This window comes from Echinops telfairi, unplaced genomic scaffold, assembly GCF_000313985.2.
Source record: "Echinops telfairi isolate 266 unplaced genomic scaffold, ASM31398v2 ScPeMD7_14;HRSCAF=57, whole genome shotgun sequence".
Classification (NCBI taxonomy): Eukaryota; Metazoa; Chordata; class Mammalia; order Afrosoricida; family Tenrecidae; genus Echinops; species Echinops telfairi.
Window position 1 is genome coordinate 3,388,694 of NW_022103911.1, and position 428 is coordinate 3,389,121.

A 428-nucleotide genomic window follows, 5' to 3' on the forward strand; every position below is an offset into this window, starting at 1 on the left:
TTCACAGAGACTACAAAAAGCCATTACTAGCAGATCGATTCTTGCTCTTGTTGACGATTTCATCTGTTCATCATTTGGAGTCCTGAGTGGGTGGGGGAGAAATGGTCCCTAAAGGCATTTTGGCATTTAAGGACGTTATGGACCCACTCTGATACTAATTACATCTACCTCCTATAACATTTAATATGTATGTTATTTTAAATATCCCCCCTCCAAAACAAAACAGAGACTAATTATTTAAGATTGCTTTACTGTATTTAGCATACTGCTAGCGTTGAGTAAATTTTTATGAAATGTCACGTATCAAATAGACCTCCTCTGTGGTTTCTCCTCACCCCTATCATAGTCTGCCAGCCTTTGTTTTGGTCATTTCATTCTGCAAATAATGCAGTCTTTTCCTCCGATTGATTGAGGGGAAAAAATAGAAA